Source organism: Epinephelus lanceolatus, chromosome 1, assembly GCF_041903045.1.
Source record: "Epinephelus lanceolatus isolate andai-2023 chromosome 1, ASM4190304v1, whole genome shotgun sequence".
Lineage (NCBI taxonomy): Eukaryota > Metazoa > Chordata > Actinopteri > Perciformes > Serranidae > Epinephelus > Epinephelus lanceolatus.
In genome coordinates, this window is record NC_135734.1 from 10,316,718 (window position 1) to 10,328,835 (window position 12,118).

The following is a 12,118-nucleotide window of genomic DNA, read 5'->3' on the forward strand; positions in this document are numbered from 1 at the left end:
TTGGACTCATCAGACCAAAGCACAGATTTCCACTGGTCTAATGTCCATTCCTTGTGTTTCTTGGCCCAAACAAATCTCTTCTGCTTGTTGCCTCTCCTTAGCAGTGGTTTCCTAGCAGCTATTTGACCATGAAGGCCTGATTGGCGCAGTCTCCTCTTAACAGTTGTTCTAGAGATGGGTCTGCTGCTAGAACTCTGTGTGGCATTCATCTGGTCTCTGATCTGAGCTGCTGTTAACTTGCCATTTCTGAGGCTGGTGACTCGGATGAACTTATCCTCAGAAGCAGAGGTGACTCTTGGTCTTCCTTTCCTGGGTCGGTCCTCGTGTGCCAGTTTCGTTGTAGCGCTTGATGGTTTTTGCGACTCCACTTGGGGACACATTTAAAGTTTTTGCAATTTTCCGGACTGACTGACCTTCATTTCTTAAAGTAATGATGGCCACTCGTTTTTCTTTAGTTAGCTGATTGGTTCTTGCCATAATATGAATGAGTTGTCCAATAGGGCTGTCGGCTGTGTATTAACCTGACTTCTGCACAACACAACTGATGGTCCCAACCCCATTGATAAAGCAAGAAATTCCACTAATTAACCCTGATAAGGCACACCTGTGAAGTGGAAACCATTTCAGGTGACTACCTCTTGAAGCTCATGGAGAGAATGCCAAGAGTGTGCAAAGCAGTAATCAGAGCAAAGGGTGGCTATTTTGAAGAAACTAGAATATAAAACATGTTTTCAGTTATTTCACCTTTTTTTGTTAAGTACATAACTCCACATGTGTTCATTCATAGTTTTGATGCCTTCAGTGAGAATCTACAATGTAAATAGTCATGAAAATAAAGAAAACGCATTGAATGAGAAGGTGTGTCCAAACTTTTGGCCTGTACTGTATATATCTATATATGTACTATATACACATATGTGTGTATGTATGTATGTAAGTATGGATAAAGATTGATTTTGGATGAAGGCCACCAGTCTGATGGCAGTGTAGTTTGATGTTATGAACTGATATGACACTCACATCACAGTTAAACACACATTTTTTATTGAGATCTGTTTTCATTTAGCTTATTTGTATGTTAAAAATACTGAGATGACAGGTCACCAAATTGAAAGGCACCAATTTATTTTAAAATCATTCTGATTATTCATATTGGATTTATTCAGTCGGTTGTATTTTCTGCCAGTTTTATTTAATTTGGGAGTTCTTTAGAAGAAATCCCTCTTGAAACCAACACATTTTAAACTCAAAACACACAAAACTCCATATTACAACTCTTTTTCTATATTTCTAATAATGAGTACCAGATTACACAGGTCTTTCCAGAAAACTTCAAAGGACATTAGTGGAAAATTACGGACCCATAAAATAAAACACTCGTGTTTATATGCAAATTCAGTTGAAGAAGTCCTGAATCCTTTACTTGTTTGTGGTTGCTGTTGCATGCATCAGTATTAACAATAAAAATCCACTGTATTTGTAGTCAAATATAAATTTTAATATTGTATACTTTGCTAGAAGTGGGTGATATGGGTCAAATCCATTATTGGTGTAATTTTATCAGTATATATTGTGACTTTACATTTTCTGGAACATCAGATGAAAAGCTGATTGTGGATGAAACCAGACAAAAAATATTGCTTTTGCTTAATCCAGTGAATGAATAAATAACAGTACCTCATCACAATCCTGCCCTTTGCTTAACAGAAACTTCCTCTTATGTTGGTGTTTTGCAAATATCCTGCTCTCTTTTATCATCCTATGACTTTGCTCTCACTGCCCAGTGCAGCCCACAGTGACCCGCGGGCTCCACCAGCCCAGCTGCCAAAGGAAAATGGTGGCATTTTACGTTTCTGCAAACCATGGATATGTTACATTTGTATGTTTCATATCAATGTTTCTGATGTGATGTAGTATATGAGCTGGCTTTTTTATGCCTCCCAAGCTACTGACCCCAGCAGACCACTGTTCGAGATCAACGAACAGCAAAACCGTTTTTTAGTCAGTTATCGCTGTGCTTCCGGCTTTTTAGCCACCAAACATGAGTGTTTATAAGCAACCCGTCGCTATGTTTCCAAAGCTGGAAGAGTGCCATGAAAAGCAGTTGTTTTTTTACTGAGTCATTGTTGCATTTCCAGCCAGGATTGTGCCACCAAACTGGTATTTTAAGCCAAAACATAATTTTTTCCTGACCATAACTAGGTGGTTTTTTGTGCCTAAACAGAGCCACACGTTAACCACAGCATGAAGTAGAACGCATCCGCAACATAATAATTGTACATAATAATGTACAAATGTAACATATCTGTGGAATGCCAATATTTATTCTGGCGCTTGGGGTGGCTCCACTGGAGTCTCCCTCCACACTCTGCAGGCCTGGGGTCCAGCAGAGGGCTTTTAGGCTGCGCTCCTACACTGAGGGGCCTGTAACTCATCAATTTTGCAGAGGAATAAAGTAGGCTAGTGGAGACGGACAGGGGTACTGAAGCCTAATCAACCATCACCGTGCTCCAAACGAGAAGAGTAACAGGGATATTGATTTAGGGATACACTTTGCCATAGCTGTTAATAAATAATGAGGAAATATATGGCTTATTGCACATCCTAAAGAAGTTTACCAATGGTACAGAAGATAAATACATCTGATAATGTGTCGTGTTGGTCTTTAAGCCTGAGATGTCTGTCAGTCAGTGAAGAATACAGACGCTCTTTGTGAGTCTTGGTCAATTTTATCTGAAGGGTCAGTGGCAAAGCATGACACATGAGCCTCTCACTTGCCTGTTGTGGTGACCATAGCTTCCCCTTTATTCCTTAATGGACTCCTGCCACCACCTGGTCACTGTATGTTTTTTGTACACAACAGCAGACGAATGTAAGCTGCAGCTCAAAGGAATGGAGAGATTACCTTTGTTTCAATTATGAAGTGCACTGCATATGACTGACTTTGAACACAGCAGGGGCGCTGAAGCCCTGCACAGTTTTTGTTCATTATGCTGTGGTACCTCAGCGACGGCCTATAGTGCCGCAATAAAAGACCAATGAACGGTGCACATCCTGTATTGATTTGTTTGCTGAATATCAGAGTGAATTTTCAGATGTATTTATAATGGCCTTATTAAAGCCCCTTTTGATCTAAAGATTACAACAATAACAGAATCCTCTGTGTTGTTTGCAACCCAGATCCACTCTGGTAAAAATGTCAATATTAACTGGAGTTTTTCAGGGGCATTCAATTATTTTTCCTTTTAATCATAAAATGTAATCACTTTCACGGGTGGGGGGTTGGTGGGCTTTGTGTGGGTATTCTTTTCTATCATTGATGCAAAGCTGTCCATCCAATGCTATTGCTCTACATATGACTTTTTTTGTAAATGAAATATTCTATTTGAAATACAAACAGCTTTAATTATTGAAACTGACACTGCATTTGACTTTATAAGACTGTCGGCTGTTGACATTGGATAAAGAAACAGGGAATTTCTGTGCTTGGCACTTGTGTGATGAAGACATTATTTGGAGGTGACTCTCATCTGTTGTAAGAGTTATTGAAGCGGGTGAACACAAAGACAAGGGATCTGATGAATTGCTGATTAGTGTGAGAGGGTTTTAAGCAAGGATAAGAATCAACTCTCTCTGTGCTTGTTTTTATGACGTTTAAATGACATTCAAGTGGAGTCAAATGAAAGAACAAATAGGAAAGACATTATCAAGTAAAACTCAGGGGACACTCAGTGTCATATTATTCACTGAAAAAAAAAATTTCCAGTTCAAACGTCAGCACATTCAAATGAGGGAAATTAAAGAGATAAGTGGATAAATTGTGGCAACATTTGCTGGACAGTAACTGCATGAGGACAGAGAGGTAAAGGGCAGTTATCATACACCGTGAGATGTTCTAACTAAAATCCGTAAAGAAGCTCTATGTAAAATTCAGGGAATAATTCTTAACATCAAGGTGGCTAATAGCTAACAGCGCTAACTCCATAAAGAGCACTAAACAATGCCAACAGTGCTGACAGAGCTAATGGTATTAACCGGGGGGCTATTAGTGATTGCCTTCTGGGCTGGGTTGGTTAGGTTAAGACAAGAGGAGTGAAATTGGTAAGGGTTACCATGTGTTCCCACCAAACGCGATGAACGCGATTTACTCGTGCAAGTAAATGAAAATTCATCGCGCTACTCGCTCGAGTTTGGACGCTGGGCCATTTATGTAAAATTCGTGTTATCGCGTCAGATGCCAGTACGAGCCTGCCCATTTTCACTAGATAACAACAACATTACTTCCGCCATTTCTTTCTCTCATCGACCATGGCTGAGATCACCACGATCGCTGCGCTGTACCTGCTCTGGAGGTCCCAGGTTCGTCTGAGGGCCAAATGCCGCCGTCGGTTCTGGGTGCATGATACCCTGCGGAGGCGCACTGAGCTCGGCAAGTTCCACCGTCTCCTACAGGAGCTCCACCTGGACGACGGTTAGTTCCGGTGGTACTTCAGGCTGATTGGGGCCCAGTTTGAGGACCTGTTGGCGAGGGCTGGCACCAGGATCTCCCGGCAGGACACCAACTACAGGCGCTCCATTTCAGCTGCGGGGCGCCTGCCCATCTGTCTCCGGTGAGTAGCAGTTTATTGTTGTGTCAAAATCAGTTTATATTCACTGTATCTAGCAAGTCACATGTTGGCTTATCTGACACTATAGTGGTATGAACCCACATTTTGCTGTGATTCAATTTCAATAAACGGATCAAAAGTATAATAATGTAATAACACACATCATAACACACCGCAACGATGAGTTTCTCCTCCATCTTGGCATCAACAACTGGACGTCACGGCGTCAAGACATCACTGACGTCATGACGCCAGTGACGTCGGTCGGTCTAGCGTCCATCGCGCTGCCCGGTGCGAATTCGCGTCTGTTGTTTTTTAAATAGCCAGTGTCTTTAATTCAGTTGCAATTGATAATTTACCATAACAATGTATCAAATCAGAAATTACAATAAAATTTCAGATTACGAATGAGCATGTCATCCTACAACATAGCTTGCTAGCTACCTATCATCATGGAAAAGGTTCACTAATTCTTGGCAACCTCCACCACTGCTACTGTGCTGACTGAAAATGATGTTACAACTTGCTGCTGGCTGGTTGGAGCAAAATTAAAGTGAAGTAAGTCCCCACGTCTGTTACAGGAATAGGCTAACAGAACAGTTGTGAAGAAATGGCTAGTTCAGGTGGATGATCAGGCTTGTAGAACCCAAAATTCTTCCACACATTAGCTCTCAGAGAGTTCGCATTTTTATCTGTTGAGCATGACATGCTAGTTTATTCTTATTGCGTTAACCAAAAGAACAATAGACAGTATTAATGAACTGACGAGGCAAGGTCTGCAATAGCTAAAAGTAACGGTGCAGTTTTTCCACATTGGAATTCATAAGGGCTGGGACACATGCTGCATCTTTTACCACCTTGAAAACACAAGGTCAGGTGCTGGGTCCTACTCTTGTGCCAACTTTCAAAGACACAGAGGCAGAATGCGCCTTATATTGCTAAGCAACCATAACCAGCACCATATCATCAGCCTGGTAAGACCATCCTGATGATGTGAGCCTGGCATTTTTTTTCGCCCCCTGTATCAGTCTGGCCTCACTGCCACCCCAAACACTGTCAGTGGGCTGCAGTACTCACCTTGACAGACAAACTCCTTCAGCCAATCAGTGTAACAAAACAAAAGGGAACACCTTCTTTATCACCAACAGAGCCAGTTAAAAAAAATCCAGCTTTTGCGAAATTGAGTTGGAGGAACAGCAACAAATTAAACTATTCTTCTTGTTTAATTGTTGTTACTGACTCTATTTCTGCAATAACTTCACTTATTACGGTGTTTACTCAGCTAACTTTAGAGTTGGCACTTGTTGCTTTGAGAGCCACCAAGTTGTTCTGCAAGCTGCAGCCCACATTTTACCTCATCAGCTACAACACAGTCCCTGATTGGCTGATTATGTTGTCAACTACAGTGCCAAATGGATTTTAATTTCTAGAAAGTGTTTGGGGCAGCAGTGGGGCCACACTGATACAGAGAGTGAAACACAATGTTGAGATCGCAACATCAGGATGATCTCACCAGGCTACCATATCATAGCCTACTTACTAGAAGTCTCAAATTCTGAGCTGATCTGAGCTTAAAGTATTAAAATATTATCCATGGGCCAGATCTAAAGCTCTAGGTTGCCCTTTACTAAAATCAACTTCTCCTCCATATTTACCACAGATGGATATTTACAGAAGGAAAGATATTTGACGGCTGTGATTGGTTGTTCTTCACCAAATGAAATGTGACAGGCAGGGCCGTCACAACCGATCAGGCAAACTAGGCAACTGCCTAGGGCCCCAAGCTGGAAGGGGGCCCCCAGAGATGGCTGACATTGGTCCATAATCAATGACAATATAATGGAACCCCTATAGACACTGCAACAACAACAACACGTTGGAATCCCCCCTAATGGGGCCCCCTGCTAGCTGCTGCTTGCGAGTGGCAGTGGAAGTAGGGTGACCAGACGCCGCACTGTGCGGGACTGCACAGCATTTCTGTCTCTTTTCACGTGTCACGCAAATTGAGACCATGTCCCACATGATTGGTTGCCACCCACGCTAGCATTGTTAGAGTACCGTAGTACTACTGTACCTCACGGTACCACTACTGTGGGATAAGTTCAAAGTCCAATCACAAGAGGGTGAGTGTCCATGCACCGTTGGACACTCACCCTCTTGTGCAAGCAAAACAAATCATTCAGCACGCTATGCAAGTACAGATTTCAACCAGCAGCAGAAACGAAAGGCGAATCCTGCCAGTTGTGGGTTGAACAGGGTTACAGACGCCGTATTCCTGTCAAATACGCCGCAAGATAAGGCTTACCGGCAACGGGGAAGACCGGCTCCAGGTCCAATATTTTCCTCTTTGTTGATTTCATGACTGCCCAGAAATACCTGAACAGCCGAGCCGTGGCGGCACACAGGTATGTGACGTGTCAGAGGAGAAACGAGCCGTTCACATTTCTCTCTTTGTGGCAGGTACAGTAAAGGTCCACAAACCTCACCGCACTTTAGGGACTGTTCTTTACTTATTAAGGGACTGTTCTTTACTTGTCAGGGGAGGAGGGTGGCTGGTTGATTTTTATTTTATTTTTTTATTTTATTTTGATCCCCCCTATATTAATCACTTATTGATGCTGTTTTTGAAGTATGAATAAGTCAATAAGTAATTTATTCCATTGAAATATCATTGATGTATTATAGAAAAGTGATTTATCTTTTTATAAATGACAAAAGGCACATCTGCCTCATTTTTGCTGTGGTATCATGATACTACTCAGAACCGTGATACTTTCACTGGTATCGTACTTTCACTGGGGGGGCTCCAAGGTGCCTCTTGCCTAGGGCCCCCTGCGCATTGCTGTGTTCCAAAGGTTGAACTTTGTTTATCTCAGGGCGCAGCCATCAAGGAATGCTTTTTTTAGGAATGCTTGCACGCCATAACAGCATCCCTCTTGCCTTTGAGCACTGCTTCCATGCATCTACATGAAAACACTGGGTTTAAAGGGCCCAACAAACATGGTATGTCTACAGGCCCTAAAATCTTCAAGCAAAAAACTTCATCACAGCTTAACTAACGGTCTCAGAAGTGGCTTATGATAGCCAGTAAGTTGTAGTTGCAACCAAAATGTATGCTGCAGTACAAAATCACTCACAACACAAACTGTCATCCACCACAGGATCTAGGTTTTGCATTTAAGGTGGCTATAAGACCTTTAAGCTTCAAACATTTGGTATGATACACTGTCCCTTTGCTGTATCAGGAGTGAGACCAGGATCACTTGAGCAGCTAATGAAAGCTGACGCAGGGATTGAATCAGTATTCATGAATTTGTCATGTAGCTGACATGGAGCTCTTGTTAAGGTATTACAAACGCTAAATAAATGAGTGCTAAATTGCTGGCGTGTCTTTTTGTTAAACTGGTTGTGATTTTTATGGAAATCTCAAAGTCTGGTGAGATACATACAGTCAGGACACAACAATGGTGGATTGTGGTTATTTGGAGTATTTTCTGTGGATTGTTAGTGTTAATAAATGTAACTTCTTATCGTCACCATTCTTCACGTATCTTCCCCTCCACTGTGGTACAATATGAATGTGTTTTTTTTTAAACCAAGAATATGTTGTCCATATTTAGGGAAAGTTGATGGAAACCCAAGAATATCATTTGACTTGGCAGGCCTCTCTAGGCAACCAGTTGCTACTGCCTTCTGCCTTTGTAGATGAAAAAGACAGAAACAAATTTACACTCCTTATGGATCCAGTCACTTGGAATTACTGAGCGAGACCATTTATAAACACTTCTTCCTGTTGGACAACGTGTGCATACCTGTTTTAAATCAACTCTATGCGAGCTATGGTTATCTTTAGTTTTTCTGATGTGGTGAGGTGGTTTTCTTTAGCTTTTCATGACTGACTTCATATGGTGGAAATATTGCAGCTGAAGGTTATTTGATCCTTTGCTGAGAAACATGTCGGTGTGAAGATTTGATAAAGCTACAGATACCAATTCATCAGGGACGTTGCATGTTTCCCAGACCGTCTCTGACAGTCATGCTTCCACTCTGATTGAGAGACAGCTCCTCCGCTGCCAACACACACAAATGACTTTCTCTGTTTTTCATTGTGTTGATGAGGTGCTGCAAAGGTGCAATGTGTGGAGTAGCCAGAGTAAACTGAGCCGTGATTGCTGGGAGTTGAAATGCTTCCATGTGAGCTGATCAACCGTTCCCCCTGTGCTCTGACGGCAACGTTCAAGTTAAAGCATAGTTCCACATTAAACCGGAGCTGTGAAACAGTTTGACTTGTGCAAATATCATTCATACATAAAAAATGATCATGCTGTTAGTAATGTTTTCCTTTTTATGGAATCTGTGGCACCGAAGGTTATTTTACAACCGGGACTTTTTTTTTCGAACAGGTTGTGGAGTATGCCTTATATAAAACTCCCCACACACAGTGCATGAAAACATCAGTAAATTTTAAACATCTATAAATCGTTTTACTCAAGAAAAGCTGGTGAGCTGTCAGCAGATGTGTCGATGGCAAAAGAGTTTTTCCTCTTCTCTCAAGGGAAGACAATAGTGAAGTTCTTCTGAAGGCAGTGGTTTTCATCCGTGGTGTGCTGTACGCCAGCGGCTGGGGCACCGGTTTGGCTGGTTCACGAGACAGGAGACAGGTCGTACATTTGTATTAGTTTAGGATTTCATACATCATTAGAGAATGGACTGACTGTATTTATCCACAGCCGCTGCTCTGCTCGGCTCTGCCAAGAGGACGCCCCCTCTGTTACATGACCTGAAACACAGAACAGAGTTTCTTTCCGATAAACATAAAAATCACTTATTGTAACATGGCACCTCTTGTGCTTGTTTTTTGCACACAATACCACCGACAAACAGCAAATTAAGTGCGCCACAGCGAACTCAATCCTTGTGAAGAATGTGCTCATTTGGAGGGAAAATTAAAACAACAAACGTAAATAAATAAACAATTCAGTTCCTCCAAAGACTCCATTCTTCCACATTTCAAACACCACAGTGGCTAATTATAGCCTTAAGTCAGGCGCTTTGATGCATTTTCCCTCAGCAGGAATCCCTGGCTTTTCTTTTCCTGGAAGTGCTTTTCAGTTGGTCCTGAGGTAAACTGCCCGATGGCGCACAGCAGGATCTGATCACTCTGAGCATATAGCACATTTATCTGTGTGTGTTTATGAGCATCTATGAGAAAAAAAGAAACGAGAGAGATGACCCCATACCATGTTGTCTTTATTGTAAAATGGCACAAGAACTAACCCTTCCACAGCAGATTCAACACTTTGAAGCTCTGTAGAAGCAACCACAACTCAGGCTTGCTCTCAGCCTCTTGTAGAAAATGTGTGTCTGTCTCCACAGCAAAAATAATACCTTCCTGGTTAAATTTGTGGACTCTCAGTGGTGTGGCGCTCTATGTCTGACATTGGCAGGCCCTCTTCGTGTGTGCAGCGCGAGCCCAAGATCAACAGCGAAGAAGGAGAAACCACCCTGAGTGTCGGCAGACCGCTGCTGTTGGGCCCGTCACACGCAGGAGGGCTGCTGCTGTCACACTCAAATGCACGAAACCGTAAACTTGTCTAGCCTATATGAAATGCTTGGGGGGGGGGGGGGGAAGAGGGGTCTTGTGTTCTTGCAGGGGTGGAAGTGTATACCCTGGGCACTGTCGTTTCCTCTTGGCTCCCTTCCCGGTCTGTCTTCAAGCCCACACCCCGCTCAGGCATCCAGGCTGCCTCACATGCAAAGAAGTGAGAATGTAGTGGGGGGTTCACTCCGAGGCTAAAAAGGTTTCTCCGAGCGGTGACGCAGCTCCATCGCCTATTAAAGTCAACCCAGGGTGACATATGACATCCAGACATGCAGGGAATAATTGTTTTCACTGATGCTCCCTGACGATGCCTTGTCCATGTATGAGGCTCCCTGTCTCTGCGGACCGCCGCTCATGTGTTTCCCATCAGGAAAGTCTGTGGTTACCTTTCTGATTTTGCTGGACTGGAAAAACATAGCTAATATGGTGTGATCTGGAAAAAGCTTTGATGCAGGGGCTTTACAAATAAACCTCCGAATGCCATATGGTTTGCATTCATCTCTTAATTTATTTCCTATAAATGTCTATTGAATATTCTGCGGAGCCAACATGTGTGTAACCAGACTTGGAAAACAGAAGGCCGGGGAGAGCAGTTTGTGGCAAAGTGTGATTATTATGATTTGTCCTTTTTTCCCTCTTTGCTGCATGATAGATGGGTTGTCAAGTCATTCCAAAACAAGCAAACAAGAAAACATGCAAACAATTCCCCTCTGAGCCTTACAGTTCCTGACTCACCTTACTGTGCCAGGGCCCGACACAAAGAACATTCCACTCAAAGAGCAATTAAAAAGTAATGATTGTAAGCTTCACGATGACTCATCAGCTGACAGACTTTTCCCTATGAAGTTGGATATTGGGTTACCACCGACAGAGAAGTCAACAGACAGCAGGCGTCCAGTGGTGGAGGACATGGAAGTGAGCTTTTCCAAACGCAGCAGACTTTCCTACGGTGGCTTCCAGCACAGTGGAGATATAACCTGCTTCATGCGTGAGGCTTCACTCCGACTGCAGGGAGCCCGACATTTGTCATCAGCAGCTGCCTGTGTGGGTGTCAGCTTTATAAAACATACAGCATTTTGTTCCTTTATTATGCTCAGAGCCATCTATGCACAAACACCAACGAACAAACATGTCAAATGTTCATTTCACACTTGCGGTCGACGGTAAACTAACAATAGACACAGTTTCCACTTGCTTGACCTTTCCATGATGATGTGTTTAATGTCTGCAGCTGTGTGAAAACTTGCAGGAAGCAGCGCATGTGTTAGAAGTTTCATTTTCTGCCCACTAATATTCTAGAAACACACCACAAGATAAAGCCAGAGCGTTAGGCCGTAGGTTCAAACAAACAAAACAAAATCATCAGTATAGATAGAGTGAGTGTACTGGACGCTAAACAGCCGCCTCAGAGAACATGTCACATGCCATTTGGTGGACACTTTAAGCCAAAATGAGACATTTTTAGCACGTCTGAGGCTCCTGGCAGTGTTAGTGCCACGCTGTGCTGTATACAGAGCAGTGAGCTATTAAAGGATGCACTTGCAGCATGTGACACTTAGCAGCACATGGTAAATATGTACCAGACAGAATATTCATGCCTTTCCCTCCGGTCCCACCAAATGCATTTTAGTGCGAGATAGTGGAGTCCTGTATTTACTTTCAGCGGGGTGAGAGGAGGAGAGGCTATAATCACTGATTGAAATGTAAATGTGAGGTAGCTAACTGAAGTATTAGGGCCAGCGAGCACAGAGTGGAGATATGAATTACAATCTGTCCGACAAAATTTTCTCATCGGACATTATGTAAATCGAAGTATAAGTGACTGGTAGTATTTGAAACAAAAATCGATGCAGGAGGCGATAAGTGAGAGTGGTTGACAGAGTGGTTTTGAATATCCACAGATATTTCA